Below are 18,116 nucleotides of genomic sequence, written 5' to 3' on the forward strand. Positions count from 1 at the left end.
ATAGCCCCATGCAAAGGCACTAAGATGGTTTGCAACAAATTCACAAGTTGCTCTTACTGAGATGAGTCCAAATATGAACTAATATACAAGGATTTACTGGGGCTAATCTCAACAAGAGTAGTATCAAGCTCAGGAGTACTCAAGGGGGTCATCAAATGCAACGGTACAGAAGAATGAGGACCTTGATTATCTTGAAAATCTAGGCTGAAAATCTGGCTTAATAGCTCAAAATTAGGCATAGTGTCTAGGTTATTCAAGAAATCTTGAATCTCATCTTCTTGTGAAGACCCAATATAATGATGGATAAGGGAAATGGGCTAATTCTCCTCATCACTGCTTTGGTCCAACCGTAAAGTATCTCGAAGGTCCTAAATGGATCTAGCAGGGGGGTATAAGGTAGCTTTCTTCCTAGAATCTCCATGGAAAATATACATATCATTGGAGCGACATCCAATATATGCATCGACTGTAGCAAGACATGGTCGACCCAAGATCAATGGATATCCTCCTACTGGGTTCTTTGACTATAGCACAATGAAATCAACAGGATATTCCCAAGAATCAAATGAGGTGATCACATCATCCAATACTCCTTTTGGCTTAATTTTAGATCTATCCACTAATTCAAGCACAATGGGAGTAGGGCAAAGATGAGATAATCAAAGTTGATCCATGGTTTGCTTAGTCATGACATTAATGGCAGCCCGCAGGTCTAAAAGAACATTAGAGACAAGGACATTACCAATCTGAACTGAGACGACAGGGTTTCTGAGATTAGTATATTTTTCCATAGACACACATCCCGTCATCAACTCTGCTGCTCTACCAACAAATTGAATAGTTTGGGGTTCCAATCTCTTCCTCCCGGGTTTCTTCAGACAGAGTTCCTTAATAATATTGGTACAAATAGGGATCTCTTTGATGGCTTGGAGTAGAGGTATCTTAATGAAAAGATTCTGAAGTTCTGATGCCAAGCTAGTCTCAGAAATAGGCTCACTTCTTTCCATTACTAGTCTCTTTGGGAAGGGAGGCTAGTTGGAAGAAGATGGCAAGGATTCAGAGGGTAAGCGCTGCTTAGTGACAACTTTTGGAGAATGGTTAAGAGTTTCCTCTTCTTCTTTCTCTTCAACAATCACTCTAGGTTTCTTTTGATTTTCTGATGTTACAGTCCTTCCCGATCTTAATTGAATATCATGAACCCCAACTGGAATAGAATGGTACTCGAATGGTAAAGGTGGGTTTGTTACATAGATCATTTGCACTGCTTTATTATTGTTAGGATTGGGCATAGATTGAGCACACAACTGAGGAGGTTGAAAAGGTGGAGGTAAAGGTAATGGTGGAGTAGACTGACTCAGAAGTTGAGGCATTGAATAAGGTGTATGCGTATATGGATATGACTGGAAGGGTGGCTGGTAGGAATATGGAGAATAAGTTGGCGCTCTCCAACCTTGTTGCCATGGTTGAGAAGGTTGCCCATGCTGATATTGATTCCCATACTGCCACTGCTGATTAGTGTTAGGATAAGAATATGCATGTGAATTATAACCAAAATAGTGTGGAGAAAATTCAGGAGCCATTCCTGCACCTACTTGAGGCCAATTTCTCTTTGCTCCCATAGCATACAAGTATTCAGCTTCAGGCTCTCCCCCTGTGAATACAGCTTTAAGTCCTGGTATAGAGGGACATTTTTCTGTGACATGGTCTTCTGCACAAATAGCACACTTATTAGTTTCTTTCAAATTAAGAGGACACTCTTTAGGAGGATGCTTGTCTCTACATTTAGGACGGAAAATGCATAATGACTCTTGTTCCTTCATGAGTTTTTGCTAAAATTTTAAAGAATCCAACTGTTTAGTAACAATATTCATTATATTAATTTTCATGTTTTCCATTTTATTTTCTAGTCCAATAATCATAGCATCAGTAGATTCAACTTTTCTATTTCTGTTTCGAGTTCCTCTATTGGATCTATACTGATTTCTTGAAAATTTCCTGCATAATTCACAAATTTGTTCAAAAGTTTGCTGAAAAATATCACCTTGTTCTAACAGATTTAAATTATTTCTAGCATTATCAGTAAGTCCTCTTAAGAACAAGGTTCTAATAGTACTGGAATCAAGCTTAAGTTTCTACCTTTGTAAAATATACATAAATCTTTCTAGGTAATCTTCAAGAGTTTCATCATCATCCTATATGATTGTAAAAATCTCATCCTGCATATCCCGAGTTTTGCAATATTCTTGATATTTAGATAAAAACACTCTCTTCATGTGATCCTAAGAGGCTAAAGTGTTTCCTCCTAACCCCATAAACCAGCGTAGAGCTGAGTCCTTGAGAGTAGCAGGAAATAATCTTTTCTTCTGAGCGTCAGTTGAATAATCATAACTTCTACACAGAATATCAAACTCGAATAAAAAAGAGTCAGGATCTTCATGAACTTTATCATGGAAATGAGGGAGAGCTGATGGTGGAATATTCTTCATTTGTGCCACAGTATCACGGTCCACAATTGAAACACAAAAGTGGATTGTTCCCTACTTACCTGGTTTTCACCAGTCCCTTCCACATCATCTTCATGGTCTGCCATTGTTTCCCTTTTGCTCCCAACAAAATGAACCACACATGTGTTGTTGTCACCAGAATCCAGGTGGATTGTTCCTGCGTGATGGGTTTGAATTGGATTGGGCTTCCTACTCACAGAAGGAGACACAATATGAGAATTATTTTCAGAATTCTTTCAGCCCTTAGTGGGCTTTGAACCTGTTGCGGCCAGCAACAACCCCCCTTCTGATTTAGTGTTATTCCTAATACTAAATAAGTGGGGACCCTTAGTTAAAAATTTAAAAAATCAAAGTAGTGCTTAAATTTCCTCTTCGAATAAACTTAACATCATAAGCTTAGGAGACCCCCTGAAAAATCCAAAAATCTAAGTTTTATGATAAGGTAAAACGCAAATCTTTCCTTAGGAAATATCGCATCGCAAAAAGATAACGGGATACCTCCTTACGAGCTGAATTTTAAAACATTGCGAGTTCGCGATACGCGATAATATCGCATCGCATCCAGCAAATACAACTTACATTGAAACACTTTAAAATTTGCCGATATGCGATGACGCCGATTGCAAATCGCATTTCGCAGAAAACAGGTCAACAAAGATTGTCATATATAACGTTCCTGTGATCTGCGATATTGCGATATTTTGATTTCGCGATAACACAATAATGCGATAATATGATAATGCGATGACATGAGCAATCAACTCCACGATGTTGCAATTCAACGAAGTTATCATTTCGCGATGTTGCGAAGCAAATCGCAAAATCGCTTCATCGCAGATCTTTCGGGCTCGTTATTTAAGAAAAGTATTTTCCATAAGCTGAGACCTGGTTATGCACTTTAATGCTAATAAATGAGTTAGTTGCCAATTATTAATGGAATATGGTTTCGTGCTTATTGAAAAATCATCTCACGTAAGGTGGTATATTTGATGTGTCTTCAGCATTTAAAACTTTCCCATCACCCTTCCTTGTCATTATTTTCACTTCACTTGTGAATTGCAGGAACGAAGAACAGAGAATGATACAAAGCAATACGCAGGTTAAAATGGGAAAGAAAAGCAAATCTTTGAGCTCTGAAGAAAAAGAAATGGCGCCCTTATATACAGACATGGCCTGTAATAGAGACGTAGGAATTGCTACGTGGGAAGGCATGTATAATCTGCTTGAAGAGGAAAATCCCAGAGTAATGGAAGTTGCTGCTACCACGGGCTCAAATAGTTCTTCTGAGGCATCCATCACAGAGCTAGCTTGCTCATTCTTACACCGGATAGCAGCAAGACCCAAAATTCTTCCATACACGGACATGGTTAAGTGGATACTGGACACCGTTGATATCCGAAATAGACAGTTTAAGATTTAGGGTCAAGAGCTTGCGGAAATATTATTTTCACAAAATTTGAACTTTATATCACCGAAAAGGAAAAAGCGCAAAAGGTGAAAAACGCATCAAGGAAACCCGGATCAAGAAACGGAGGCAGTTTCCACTAATCGCGCATCGCTGAGAAATTTTTTTCGAAAAGGAAAGTTGCTAATTTCACAGTCACCTACAGGCCCCGAAAATTGCAAGAAAGCAACGATACAAACGAATTGGAAGCAGAAAGCTCAAGAAAAGGCAGAAGCAATCCAAGGGTTAACCAAGTTGAACTGGGATTATTACTGGGCATACTTGGTAAAGCCACATAGCCAGTGGATGACTCTTAAGTGTATCATCAATTCAACCGAAAAGATGGCGCCAGCTCTTGTCGATTCTGTTTTCTCAGCTCAGCTAAAATCGGAAGTTAGCGAGCCGACTCTTCTCAAACAGATGCTGCATGCGTGCGATTTCAAGGACCAAATACAAAAGGAGTTTTAATTTTAAATTCAATTTTAGTTTTAATTTTGTTTTATTTTCCTGAAATGAGGACGATCATTTAAACCGCATCCTACATTTTTGTAATAATTTATTCTTAGATTTAGTTAGTAGTATTTAAACCCTTCTCATGCATTTAGAGAAGGGTCCTGAAATTTATCAAAAACTTATCCCCAGAACATGCACTTTTGTACCCTCTGAGGAGGTTTTGATGAATGAAAGGAATAGGATTTATTGATGTTTGCATTTGATATCTGCTACTGATGTTGCACTTTTGTACTCTTAGTGGATGTTAGATCAAGAAGAGATAAACCGTTATCGCTTGAAGCTCATGAGTAGGACTAGTTATAAATGGGATTTCTATCTCTTAACTATTTCTGCCTTGTGTTAGAGTGATTTTCATGTTCAGTTATTTATATATTAATGTATGAATGCCTGAGTTATCATTTGGCACTTTTGTACAGTGATAGCTATTTATTTATGCTTAGTGTATGAGTAGCTTACTATGCGATATGTTTCTCACAACTGTTTCGTCTAATTTTTTATACGAAGTGGTTCATCTTTATTGAATTCTTTTCTCATAACAGTTGAATGATCTTTATTATTAGTTGTTATTTGAAATCATTTTAGATCGCATAAAGGAAAGATTACACCCCGGGTTAGTGTAGATTTAGATATTTCTACTTATTAGAATATAATTTCCTTATCATTAGATTAGAATTAGAGTAGAAGTATTCCATTTAGAAACTGTTAGAAACAGAAATATCAGTCCAACACACACACACACACACACACATAAATTGGGAAACTGGTCCCATATCCCCAGTCGGACCCATTATACCAAACGGAAAAGGAGCTGCTAACCAAGGTCCGGACCGGGTGGGTATCCCCCTTGTTGTAGACACAATTTTCAGGGCTTCAACATATTTGGCGCTAGAAGGAGGGCCATGAATTATGAATGGCAAGCAAATCTAAATCTAAATACCATTCTGAGAGTAAATCGCCCTCACCATATCCCCCGACTTCTCCATTGCATTTAGAATCTTTAAATCCAGAGTCAGAAGTCGCTGGAGCAACACCGCTGCTACAAACCTTGACATTTCAGAACAATCTACTATTGAACCTCCTGAAGTTGAATCTTTGATTCACAAACTTCAGCGATTTTCTATATCTCCTCAAAAATCTGATAAATCTCAAGGCAGCATGACTTCGCAATATAACCCTGCTCATCCTCTTACCAGGTTAAAGAGCGAAAAGTTTGGTGTTCAGCCAACCGAATTACCTCTACCTACTAGCAACCATCTCAACCTCCTCACCGCGAAGTCAACCATCCACTCCTCCACTTCAGATCATTGTCCATCAGCCTACTGGAACTTCCCCAACTCCCTCTCAACCATCTGGAGTCGTAGTATCCCCATTTTCTCAACCGCAAGGATCATCTTCTGCACTTTCCTTTGTTAGTAGTTCAGTGATGGCCCAATCTCCATGGAATAACCCAGGGGCAGTCTTAATGCCTGCACCCTTGAGTCAGTTACCAACCCATCCTGGAAAATGGTTGCCTAAGTTTAATCATGAGGCAGGCATGCTAGCGAAAGAACATATAAATAACTTTATGTTATCTATAAATATCAATGGAGTTGTTAATGAAGATGTTGTTGTTAGACTTTTTCCTTATACTCTGCAAGGAAAAACCAGATCATGGTATTTCTCATTACCATCTGGATCTATTACTAGTTGGAACATCTTCCAAGAACAATTCTTGACCAAGTTTGGTGATGACAGGTCTATAACGACACTAATCAATGACTTGTCTAACCTTAGGGTCGAGTCAAGAGAACCAATCAAAGATTTCAATTTACGTTTCAATAAAATCTTAAACAAAATTCCTACTGCTTCTCAGCCTAGCGAAGAAGTGCGAAGTGAATGGTACATTACTGCTTTACCATCAAACTTAGCAATCTTTGTTGATAGGGCTAACAAAACAACTTTAGTTGAAAATATGAAAGAAGTAATAGCAGTAGAGAAACGTATTATGGCCCTAGAAAAGAAAAACGCGATAGAGGAACGAAAATCTAAGAAGGTCTCTTTCAAAGAAGATCCCAAGAAAAAACAACCGAAAGATCCATTCGATTTAGAAGGATTACAAAAAGTTTTGAAGACCATGTCTAACGAAATGGTCGACATTAAAAAACAAGTAGCAGAAACTTCTTCTAAAAATCCATATAGTCCTTTTAGAAGAAATCCTTCAACTGATTCCAAACCCCCTAACGCTATTTCAAATGCTGAGTCAGAAAAAGAAGAAGAGGAAAACGCTACTGAAGAACATATCGATGAAGAAGAAGTTGTAGAATTACAAGGTATGTGGGATTTCATCCTCCCAGATGAAGAGGATCAAGAGGCATTCCCGGTTAGTACTCGCAGCAAAAATCAACTTGATCCTCCTCAGCCTACACCCAAGCCAAAGAGTGCAAGCTCGATGACTAAGGATAAAGTCACAGCCAAGAAAATATCACCTAAAGCGACTCAAACCAGCCCAGTCCAAACAGACACAACAACTCCATATAAAACGCTAATCGTTTCGGATGAAAGAGTATAACATCGTAGAAGATATGAAAAAGACTAGGGCCAATATTACTCTTTTTGAATTGAGCAAGTTAAAACACCAGCAGAAAGTACTTTTGAAAGAATTACATGCTGTACTAGTTGCACCTCTACCAGCTGCTGTAATCTCTCAAGCTTCCCATGATATGGGAAGACCTCCAACTAATACAACGAATAAAGTTGATCCAAATGATATCGCATTAATTGGAGGAAGATCGAGATTGCATACTCCCCCATTTCTCCTTACTTATGAAATTTTCAATAAAAACGTGCATAATTGCTTAGTGGATTCTGGAGCTTCATCGAATATTTTACCAAGATCAATTTGTGCAAAATTGAATGTTCAACCACAGAAATCCATTGTGCGCATAATTCAGCTAGATTGATCGCAAGTCGAAATGATTAGTGAATTAAATCAGGTTACCATAAGGCTATCATCCAACCCAAAGGTATGTCAAGTTATTAACATTTTAGTTGCTGATATTCCTGAATTTTATGGCCTAATTCTTAGCAGAGATTGGTCAGAAAAATTTCATGGATATTTTGCAACTGACTGGTCGCATATGTGGCTGCCTTATAATGGTAAACCAAACCAAATAAAAGTTGAACGCGAAAAACATCAGAAATACATAGTAACAGAACTCGAGGGAGAAAATGAACCAGTCGCATATAATTCTAACATCATAGGCAACTATTCAGTAGATTCTTTCCTAGGAAATTTTAATGCTCATACTTCACCTTACTTAGAACATTCTGTTTTATCTCAAGTAGAAATTTTTTCTCAAACAGATAGTTCTAAATGCATTAATTTTATAGTTAGTCCTGTAAATAAATCTTCGTTTTGGAAACTATTTTTTGATGGTTCTAATTCTAATGAAGGAGCAGGAGCAGGATGCGTGTTAGTAAGCCCAGAGGGAGATAAAACTGGATGCTAACTTGCAGACTCGAATTTGAGTGCACCAATAATACCGCAGAATACGAAGCTCTAGTCCAAGGGTTATACAAGGCAATCGAACCAGACGTCAAATACCTGCAAGTTTTTGGAGATTCTGAAATTGTAATCAGACAGGTACGTAATACTATACACTGTTTATCAGGTCATTTAAAGCATTACCAATCTTTAGTTCAAGATCTGACTGAACATTTTATAGCATTTAATATTTCATCAATTCCCAGACTCCAGAATGCTAGCGCAGACCTCTTAGCCAACATAGCTTCCAAGCTCATTCCTTCAGAAGATTTTAGCCCTGACCGATTTTCAATTGAGTTAATTTTTAGACCATCTATTCCTGATAACATTACCAATTGGAGGATTTTCAACGATGATCCTGATATCGTGAGTTTCCTCACATCTGAAGGATCCTACACCAATCAAATAATTGACGAAGACCAACATGACCAACAACTGCAACAGGATAGTACTAACAATGCTATACCTAAATTAGTAGTCAAATTAGAAGACCGTTATGATTTGAAAGATCAATTCAAAATATCTACCAATTCAAAACTCCAAAGTTCAGATTTGAACTATGAATTAGTAAATCTAGGAACTGATGCCAAACTGCAGAATATCAACCTAGGCCTTGGCCTAGCCCTTGAAGAGAAATTAGCATATATCCGTCTCTTAAAACAGTACAAAAGTGTATTTTCTTGGAATTACGATGAACTCAAAACGTACGACACCTCCATCATCCAACATACTATCCCAATGATCGATAATGAAAAACTTGTCCAACAAAAGTTGAGAAAGATCCATCCAAATTTAAAAAATCAGATCAAAACTGAACTCAATAAGTTATTGAAAGCCAAAATAATTTTTCCCATTAGACATTCTAAATGGGTCTCCAATATGGTACCTGTTATAAAGAAAAACAGATTGACTTTCGAAACCTTAACAAGGCCTGCCAGAAGCATAATTTTCCTTTGCCCCCCATGGAACAAATACTGCAGGCAGTTGCGGGCTCAGAATTAATGTCATTCTTGAATGGATTCTCAGGATATAACCAAGTGTCGGTACATCTCGACGATCAATTAAAAACCACATTTAGAACTAAATGGGGCACATACGCCTATCAAAAGATGTCATTTGGTTTAATTAACGCGGGTGCCACATTTCAGAGAGCCATGGACATCGCATTCAAGGGGTTAGTTAATAAGTCAGTGGTAATTTATTTGGATGATATAACTATTTATTCCAAGAAACGAAACAACCATCTTAGAGATTTAAAACAAATCTTCCAACATTATTTAAGGTATGGGATTTCGCTTAACCCGAAAAAATCTTTTTTCGCATTAAGTGAGGGAAAACTTCTAGGATTCATAGTGTCAAAATCTGGAATTCACATTGATCCTGACAGAATCAGGGAAATTTCCGTAGTACCCCTACCTCACAACAAGAAAGCCATGCAATCATTCCTTGGCCAGATTAACTTTGTAAAGAGGTTCATTCCGGATTTTTCAAGAATCGTATCTCCTTTACAAGCCATGATTAAAAAGAATGCAAACTTTAAATGGGGCCAAGATGAACATGAGGCATTCAATCTAGTCAAACAAGCCATTATCAATGCTCCATCTTTAGCAACTCCAAATTTTTATGATCCTTTTATTTTGTATACATTTGCCTCAGATAGGTCATATGCTGCGATACTCACTCAAGCAAATCAAGAAAAGGCGGAAGCCCCAATTGCTTTTTTTAGTTCCAATTTACAAGGAGCTGAATTGAATTATTCAGATGTGGAAAAACAAGCTTATGCTGTTTTCAAAGCAATTAAATATTTCAGACCTTTTTTACTCAAAACACATACCAAGATCATAGTACCGTTTCCAGCAGTGAGAAATCTTCTAGTACAGAAATATGTGGGTGAGAAAAGGGCCAATTTGAGTCATTATATGCTGATATTATTTATTATCTAAAGAATCGATATGCTCCTCCAAACCTCGATCATACCAAGAAAAAAGCCCTGAGGTTAAAAGCCAAACAATATCAACTCGTGAATGACATTCTTTTTAGAATAAATTATGATTATGTTCTCCTTAGATGTCTTGAGAAAGCTGAAGCTGAAAAACTCTTGCAGGAACTCCACGATGGGCCAGCAGGTGGACACTACGCTGGAGATGCAACTGCTACAAAATTTTACGCGCAGGCTATTACTGGCCCACATTATTCAAAGACGCACATAACTGCGTAAGGAAATGCCAAGTCTGTCAAACCACTGCTGGGAGACAAAAGAAACCAGCCTTGCCACTGCAACCAGTTACCATTGAACAACCTTTCGATCAGTGGGGATTGGACGTAATAGGTGAGATCATTCCTCACTCTTCTAAACAACATAGATACATCCTTACAGCAACAGATTACTTTACTAAATGGGTAGAAGTAGTTCCACTCAAGACGGCTAATGCTGAAAATATCATTGAATTCATAGATCAGTTCATAATCACTAGGTTTGGATTGCCTTCCGCGTTAATGTTTGATAATGCATCATATTTTTCTGGTAATGCGATGACTGAATTTGCACTCAAAAGGGGTTTCAAACTTAAATACTCAGCCAATTATTATCCACAAGGGAATGGGTTAGCTGAATCCACAAATAAGAACTTAATTAGAATAATTAAGTGAACCATTGACCAAAATCATAAAAATTGGCATAAGTCTTTAATATATGCTTTATGGGCAGATCAAATAACGCAGAAAGCCTCTATCGGCACTTCTCCCTTTAATTTAGTTTATGGGAAAGAAGTGGTTCTTCCAACACATCTGGCAATTCCCTCTTTAGCCTTGGTTCAATATATTTATGAAGCACCAACTTCTTCTTTACAACTTAGGCAACTGGAATTGATTAAATTAGAAGAACAACGAGAACGGGCTAAGATAACTCACGCTCATCATCAAGCATTGGTGAAAGCCTCTTTTGATTCCAATATAATATCCAGAAAAGATTTTCAGATGGGAGATCTAGTTTTAAAATGGGACAAGGCTCATGAGGAAAAGGGAAACATACAAAATTTCAAAGAATGTGGCTTAATCCTTTTCAAATCATAGAAGTCATAGGTTCGTCTACCTTCATGTTACAAGATTTAACAGGGAGAAGAGATTCTTTACCTGTTAATGGTCAGATTCTTAAGAAATATTTTCCATAGAAGATCATTCTTCTATTTTTGTAGAGTAGTCGTTTTTCTTTCCATAATAAAACCGGTTGTAATGGTTACTTTTGAGATTCACGAAAAGGCACAAGTTCTCTTCTAGATTTTGTTTTTTGCTTGTATAAATAGAATTATGTCTGAAAAATTAATCATTACTATTGAAAGATACAGTTAAAGACTATACACCTCGAAATGATATTAGTTTCAACTGTATAAATTTTGATGAAAAGCCACCTTTAGTTAGAAATTGTTTTATTTCAGTCAATGAAAGGTATCAATAACAAAATGAAGACTCTTTGTAGAAAGGTTCTTTCCAAAAAACTCTATCATTGTCGTCCAGAGCTGTCTTAAGGAAACAATGACTTCCTCCCCACCTAAGAAACTACAATATTCAGAGAATGAACCAAAGATACACTTTAACTTAAAGAGTAACAGGTCTCATCACGAGCCGACTTATCATGATCATAGATGTACAGCTTGCTGACTTTGCCAATACTGCATACCACAACAGGGCAATGACTCAAGATTGTTGCAATCAAAAGACAAGGGGTCTCATCACGAGCCAGCTTATTCAACAAAGTTATAAATCAGTGAATGACTGTGTCATGAATTGGCTACCAAACCAAGACATTGCTCTTTAAGAATAAAAAAGAAAATGAAAGAAAAAAGTGTGGAAATGGATTTTTCTTTGGAAAATTGTAAATTTCTCTAAGTAGGATACATGATCATTGCTGGATAATAGGTAACCCTGTCGAAGCTATAAATGCTTGCTGGCAGCAGAGGCTCTACCTACGACAAATGAGCATATTTCAAATTGATTTACAAAGAAGAATTTGTTTTTATCTTTCTAAACCAAGTAATGACTGATGTAGATACAAGGATTGGCTTGAGTAAGTAAATAATCAAAGTTGATAAAAAGAAGAAACAAAATATCATTGATAGGCAAAAGCATAATGTACTTAGTCTTTCTATAGTAAAGTTTAATTTTCTGGAAAATTTTCTGTTTTGGAAGTTTTGAAAATTCAAAAGAGAAACAGAGATAACTGGTTCTTCCAAGTGAATCGCCAATTGTTGTGGCCAGCAACAACCCCCCTTCTTATTTAGTGTTATTCCTAATACTAAATAAGTGGGGACCCTTAGTTAAAAATTTAAAAAATCAAAGTAGTGCTTAAATTTCCTTTTGGAATAAACTTACCATCATAAGCTTAGGAGACCCCCCTGAAAAATCCAAAAATCTAAGTTTTATGATAAGGTAAAACGAAAATATTTCCTTAGGAAATATCGCATCGCAAAAAGATAACAGATACCTCCTTACGAGCTGAATTTTAAAACATTGCGAGATCGCGATACACGATAATATCGCATCGCATCCAGCAAATACAACTTACATTGAAACACTTTAAAATTTGCCGATATACGATGACGTCGATCACAAATCGCATTTCGCAGAAAAAAGGTTAACAAAGATTGTCATATATAACGTTCCTGCGATCTGCGATAATACGATATTGCAATTTCGCGATAACACAATAATGCGATAATACGATAATGCGATGACACGAGCAATTAACTCCGCGATGTTGCGATTCAGCGACGTTATCATTTTGCGATGTTGTGAAGCAAATCGCAAAATCGCTTCATCGCAGATCTTTCGGGCTCGTTATTTAAGAAAAGTATTTTCCATAAGCTGACACCTGGTTATGCGCTTTAATGCTAATAAATGAGTTAGTTGCCAATTATTAATGGAATATGGTTTCATGCTTATTGAAAAATCATCTCACGTAAGGTGGTATATTTGATGTGTCTTCAGCATTTAAAACTTTCCCATCACCCTTCCTTGTCATTATTTTCACTTCACTTGTGAATTGCAGGAATGGAGAACAGAGAATGATACAAAGCAATACGCAGGTTAAAATGGAAAAGAAAAGCAAAGCTCCGAGCTCTGAAGAAAAAGAAATGGCGCCCTTATATACATACACGGCCTGTAACAGAGACGCAGGAATTGCTACGTGGGAAGGCATGTATAATCTTCTTGAAGAGGAAAATCCCAGAGTAATGGAAGTTACTGCTACTGCGGGCTCAAATAGTTCTTCTGAGGCATCCATCACAGAGCTAGCTTGCTCATTCTTACACCAGGTAGCAGTAAGACACAAAATTCTTCCATACACGGACATGGTTAAGTGGATACTGGACACCGTTGATATCCGAAATAGACAGTTTAAGATTCAGGGTCAAGAGCTTGCAGAAATATTATTTTCACAAAATTTGAACTTTATATCACTGATAAGGAAAAAGCACAAAAGGTGAAAAACACATCAAGGAAACCCGGATCACGAAACGGAGGCAGTTTCCGCTAATCGCGCATCGCTGAGAAATTTTTTTCCGAAAGGGAAAGCTGCTAATTGCACAGTCACCTGCAAGCCCCAAAAATTGCAAGAAAGCAACGATACAAACGAATTGGAAGCAAAAAGCTCAAGAAAAGGCAGAAGCAATCCAAGGGTTAACCAAGTTGAACTGGGATTATTACTGGGCATACTTGGTAAAGCCACATAGCCAGTGGATGACTCTTAAGTGTATCATCAATTCGGCCGAAAAGATGGCGCTAGCTCTTGTCAATTCTGTTTTCTCAGCTCAACTAAAATCGGAAGTCGGCCAGCCGACTCTTCTCGAACAGATGCTGCTTGCGTGCGATTTCAAGGACCAAATACAGAAGTAGTTTTAATTTTAGATTCAATTTTAGTTTTAATTTTGTTTTATTTTCCTGAAATGAGGACGGTCATTTAAACCGCATCCTACATTTTTGTAGTAATTTATTTTTAGATTTAGTTAGTAGTATTTAAACCCTTCTCATGCATTTAGAGAAGGGTCCTGAAATTTATCAAAAACTTATCCCCAGAACATGCACTTCTGTACCCTCTGAGGAGGTTTTGATGAATGAAAGGAACAAGATTTATTGATGTTTGCATTTGATATCTGCTACTGATGTTGCACTTTTGTACTCTTAGTGGATGTTAGATCAAGAAGAGATAAATCGTTATCGCTTGAAGCTCATGAGTAGGACTAGTTATAAATGGTACTTCTATCCTTAACTATTTCTGCCTTATGTTAGAGTGATTTTCATGTTCAGTTATTTATATATTAATGTATGAATGCCTGAGTTATCATTTGGCACTTTTGTACAATGATAGCCATTTATTTATGCTTAGTGTATGAGTAGCTTACTATGCGATATGTTTTTCACAACTGTTTCGTCTAATTTTTTATACGAAGTGGTTCATCTTTATTGAATTCTTTTCTCATAACAGCGGAATGATCTTTATTACCAGTTGTTATTTGAAATCATTTTAGATCGCATAAAGGAAAGATTACACCCCGGGTTAGTGTAGATTTAGATATTTCTGCTTATTAGAATATAATTTCCTTATCATTAGATTAGAATTAGAGTAGTTGTATTCCATTTAGAAACTGTTAGAAATAGAAATATCAGTCCAACACACACACACACACACACACCTAAATTGGGAAACTAGTCCCATATCCCTAGTCAAACTCACTATACCAAACGGAAAAGGAGCTGCTAACCAAGGTCCGGACTGGGTGGGTATCCCCCTTGTTGTAGACCCGATTTTCGGGGCTTCAACAGAACCCTTACCTTTTCTAGGCATTCATTTCAAAAAAGAAAGAGAAATAACAAACAACTTCTAATAAAAATGTTGTCAGAAATCAATCAACACCAGTAAAATTCCTTCAAAGAATCTTTTCCAAACAATACTGCAAAAATAAAGAAAAAATTACCTCTATTGTATATCAGAAAATTCTTACCAAATCAAATCACCTCCCCGACAACAGCGCCAAAATTTTGGGTGCAGGAATTACAATTAAGTAAACTCCTCAACACTTAATTTGTCAACCTGAGGGATCCGTAAACTTAGAGACGAAGCATAGGCAATGCCAGAGATGGTATGAATCTTTCTAATATAAATCTCTACTTTCTTTAAAGGAAAGATTGCAGAATCAAACTAAGAAGAGAAAAAGGCAACTTGAATCATCAAAATAATCTAAGACTGGAACAAGGAAGAACACATTTACAAGAGGGAATTAAAGATAAAGGGGCAATCACTCTAGCTAATTATTGTTTAACTACTAAGTGTGTGTTTTTCTTTAGCAGAGACACTTAGCAGTCTCATCAGATGGGCCCTTTAAATCTGCTCCTTTAGAGATTTCCTTCTTGCACTAATCTGTCATACACTATCGCAATTTGCTTGCACTAGTGTAGGAATAGAGGCTTATGCAAAAGGTATAAATGGTGTCTTTACTAAAGGCGTTTTACTTCCTTGAAGGGCTTGAACTTTTCCAGGTTCAAAGCACTTAGATCCTGTGGCAAGAAACTAGTTCTTGCACCGGATTAGAGCTTCTTGCACTTAACATTTAATCTTAAAATGAGTGCTTGGTTACTGCAAGTGCTATTATACTATTAAATCAAACTTCACACACAAAAAATGAATGTTTCTAATCTTGACAGAGTGAAGAAATAAAGAAACAACCCATATACATTTATCTTGTCATAAAGTGTTTAATGAAAGAAGATTGCGGGAAGTATACTAGAAAGGCTTGCTGCATCACACCAATGTGCACTGGTGCGGGTTCATTTCTCCTGCTTGGACTAGGCAGGGGAAAACCAACCAATCAGAATTGCAGAAAAGGAAATATCATACCAACATCCACTGGTGCAGATTTATTTCGCCTGCTTGGACCAGGCGGGGAAAACCAATATGAAATCAGGTGCAGGAATAGGAAATTTAGCTACTTCATACAACGGATCCGCTTTCACTGAGACAGGAATGCATGTGCTTGAAATTAAATCACACTTGACAATATAAACACAAATTACAAGAAACAGGAAATAGGGTGAACGTGTTGGGTTGGCTGGGCCCTACCCAACCAGCGTGTTTCTCTTTCAAACAAAAACGTTGCTCAGTACTTTAATCAATTCATCAGCTTCAAATACAGAAATGAGATTTAGAAAACATGAGGCGGAGCTCCCTTTTTATAAATTCAATGAAGCAAGTACATGCGTTAATACATCGTCTAGCCCAAATTCGGGTGATAAAAAAATACAGTAACCTGTTACCGCCTCTCTGGCTGTGTCTCTGTTCTATACAAAAACTCCTATCAATAACTATTCTCGTCCTATTTACATTCTTCATTATATAGATCTTTGGCCAAAGGCCAAAATAGATTGTTCAACCGATTACATAAGTAAACGCTGAATTTAGCTTTTAGGCCTTCAAAATTAGACAATGTAACAAAACTGGCCGTAGCCAATCTCCAGCTATTCGTTCTTCATAAATTTGATCTCGGCTGCCTTTGGATCGATCTTACTGTCGTGGCCGAAGCTCGGCTGCCTTTAGATCAATCTTGCTATCATGACTGAAGCTACTCAAAACGAGGCGGTGATCAAGGAGGTTTGGATCTGCTGCAAGGGTTTGCTATGCTGGCAACGGTGCAAGATCAGATCCTGCACTAGGATCAGCAGTCACGGTAAGTACTTTGACTACCAAATAAACATTGGAGATATTGATAAGTTACAAAGAGTGATTATAAGCAAGAAATCATGTAATAAATGATTAATTAATGCTAAGTTGAGTTGAAAATATGAAAAATAAAGTTTATACGAAATATGTCATCGTTCTTGGACTGGTGCAAGATGAGGGTGTATAAGAGAGGAAAAACAATGGTAAATGGTTATGATTTAGGAAGGGGAAAATGGCAAAAAAAAAGGAGCAAATTAGGGGGTTAACAATGAAATGCAACCGTAAGAAAAAAAAAAGGTACAAACAACTTGATAATAAAGTTCACCCAGTGTGGGTTATGTCTCTGGGCCCATCTCAAAGTGGGGAGGCCTCTTTCATTAATATTTAGCAAAATCAAATTACATGCATGTACAAAAGACACCTTATACCTCCACTCCTGGGGATGGTATGAAAATGCACACCTCTACTGAAGGAATGACTTGCATCATTGAATTCCTCGCAAAAAATCATGAAAAATGATTGTAAACTCAACCCCTTTATGGAACTGTCAGAATCTCGACCCTTGGGCATCTCAAAGATTCCCTAAAGATTCCTTCTCGTTAGTTGACTAGAATTTTGTTGCCCATATGACAAATCTGACTTCACCAATGTGCCTTGCAAAAAAATATGTAAAATGAGTATAAAGTCGGCGTGGCTCTAAAAATGTCAAAATTTGGCCATTAGCAAATCTTTTAGATTCCTCATGATTCTGCAAAGATTCCTATCTGCAAGTTCACTGAAGATTTGCTACTCACATGACAAATCTGATTTCATCACTACGCTCCTTGCTAAAAGTGAGTAAAATTCATTCTAGTTATCAAAATGTCAAAATTTTGCCCTTAGGGAATCTTTTAGATTCCTCATGATTCCACAAAGATTCCTCTCTACCAATTAACTGAAGATCTGCTGCTCATATGACAAATATGACTTCACCACTGTGCGCCTTATGAAAAACTAAGTAAAATGAGTATAAAGTTGGCCTGGTTATGAAACTTTCAAAATTTAGCCCTTAGGGAATCTTTTAGAGCCCTTGTATATTCCCTTGTGTTAGGGTTCCAGTCCTCGGTTTCCATACCCACTCAGGATTCCACCTCTACATTGGGTTTTGTGCCTAGGTTCCCTTGTGGTAAATGAGTTTAAATAAAAAAACTTGGTGTTAATTTTTAAGGATGCCTTCGTGGCAGAATGGTTGGCAGAGTTAATTTGTTGGGTCGTTGACCAATTTTAATTCTTTTGGTTATTTTTTTTTACTTTTAAAAAATATGGACAAAATTCGTTGACCGAAATTTTGGGGTCACTAGAAAAATAAAGTAGGCGACAATTTCGCTAGTTCTAGCCGCCGGAATCTGTTGCCTCGAAGTGTCAAATTACTGCCTAGTTAATTTC

The sequence above is a fragment of the Pinus tabuliformis genome, chromosome 1_1 (genome assembly GCF_031772625.1).
Source record: "Pinus tabuliformis cultivar Carrire ecotype Pingquan chromosome 1_1, CPIR1, whole genome shotgun sequence".
NCBI lineage: Eukaryota > Viridiplantae > Streptophyta > Pinopsida > Pinales > Pinaceae > Pinus > Pinus tabuliformis.